Below are 2,351 nucleotides of genomic sequence, written 5' to 3' on the forward strand. Positions count from 1 at the left end.
GGGAGAAGGAGATAGAGGCACGAGGGATGAAATGGAGCAACAGAGAGAGAGAAAAAGAGGCAGGGTAGCAGATGGAAAGAGAGAGCTGTGGCAGAGGATGCCTGTCTGTCTCTGCTATCGTCTGTGTGTCAGTCTTTGGGGGATTTATGTGTTTGTTTGTGTCTCAGTCCCCGACTCTGTCACTTCTGTAATGCGTGCCACATTTTGGGCTGTCACAGACGTTCGCCTGCTTGCTCACCATGGAAACGTGGGGCTTTCCCCTATTCTTCTCCTCTCTTCTTCTCTATCATTCTCTAGGTTGGTGAATGCATAGAGCCTTAACCCCAGCCTACCATAGACCTCCATAGCGATTGCATTCTCCTTAAAACACACAGTATTTATACAAGTATGTGCTGGTAGGTTAGCACACATTCGATTACATCCAAAGCTTTGGTTTGGTTTAAGGCTACGTTAAGGGTTATGGCTGGTATTTGGGATAGGGACGTGGTTGTGCACAAGACCAGAGTTGTTCAGGTAGTCTGTACTGGCTAATTATTTAGTCGTTTGTTTTGCTATAAACAGTTGGGTATTATTATGGAGTTACAGTTTGGCTTTTGACAACCGTTTGATTGCACTGCCATGCTAGCAGACCAAATGGAAGCCAGAGAAGAAGGAAGACTGAATTATTACATTATTAAGGAGGTAAAATATAGACTAATCAAGGGAACTTTTTATATAGTCTACAAGACCTCTTCAATCAGATAAGAACAAACCTGGTCGTTGAGATTGTGTTTACTCCTCGACTATTGCTATTGTTCCTGTATACTGATTGTGAAATCATTAGAACTCTGTTCCTAGAATGAACAGTAATCCTTCCCTTCCAAGGAGCTCACTGGTTGTGGTTGAAGGGAGGACGTTGTCTGGTTAGTGTCTGGAAGTGTCTGGTGTTATGGCTGTGTGAGCATGGCAAGTTATCAGAAAGGCTCGGTGATGCATTGCAGAAAGTGCATTTGGGAAATGACATGTCCTTTACTGTAAATCAAATCAAATCAAATTGTATTGGTCACATACACATGGTTAGCAGATGTTATTGCGAGTGTAGCGAAATGCTTGTCTGGGTGTGGAGTGTGATGGGGAGGTTAGATATCATATGGTTATGAAGTCATGTGGCCTTCCTCTGTAAGCCTGCTACACCCTAGCCCTAAAGAGACACAGACTAAAGAGAAAACAATTTCAAATTGATTATGATAACCACCATCTAAATCAACTCCCCTTACCTCCCCTCTCCTCCTTCTCCATTCCTCTTCTCACCTTGCCTCTCCACTTCTCTCCTCCACTCCCCTCCACTCCCCTCTCCTCCCCTCCCCTCTGCTCCCCTCCCTCCACTCTGCTCCCCGCCCCTCCCTCCCCTCCCCTCCACTCTTTCACCTCTCCCACTCTCATTATTCTACCCCACCCCAGGGTATTCTGATTTCTTGGCAGAACACAGGAGAAAGCCACCTGCATAACCCCCCTTTTACACACACACACACACACACACACACACACACACACACACACACACACACACACACACACACACACACACACACACACACACACACACACACACACACACACACACACACACACACACACACACACACTCCTCCTTCCCCATGGCCTCATGATATCAGCCTCATCCAAACAAGCAGACTTGCTCACCACCATGTGTGGACCTGTACCCAAACACACATAGGGCCAACACACTGTCCTGTCCTGCTCTCCTTCCCTCCCAGATGTCTATTCCTTGACAAAGAGCAGTCTTTCATCCAGGTAGATAACACACATAGGGCCAACACACTGTCCTGTCCTGCTCTCCTTCCCTCCCAGATGTCTATTCCTTGACAAAGAGCAGTCTTTCATCCAGGTAGATAACACACACACACACCTTTATCTACCAGCAGTGAAGCTGCCCCTGGCTATAACATGAACATGTCTGATGAGTGTACATCCAGAACTCCCCACATGACAGGAGCTGCATCAGGGAATCAACCTGGGAGATGAAAAGGAATTTTCCATGGTAAATTCCTGCCTCTCTGGCCCCTGTCCTTGTCGCTCTCTTTCCTATCCCTTCTCTCTCTCTTTAGTTCTCTCTTTCTGGCTCTCTCACACGCCACTCGCTCACCGTTTGGCTTCCTCTCCTTGCAGGTGGGCCTACTGGCAGAATTGGAATATGGCAAAGTTGCCTGTAAGGCACTGATCTGAGGTCACTTTACTGTTTTCCCAGTTATGGTTAAGGTTAGACATTGGGGAAGGTAACCTGATCCTAGATCTGTGCCATGGGGATACTCCTAAACCTAGAGCAGGGGAGTTACAGTGTGCCAGGGGAC

Source organism: Oncorhynchus nerka, linkage group LG14, assembly GCF_034236695.1.
Source record: "Oncorhynchus nerka isolate Pitt River linkage group LG14, Oner_Uvic_2.0, whole genome shotgun sequence".
NCBI lineage: Eukaryota > Metazoa > Chordata > Actinopteri > Salmoniformes > Salmonidae > Oncorhynchus > Oncorhynchus nerka.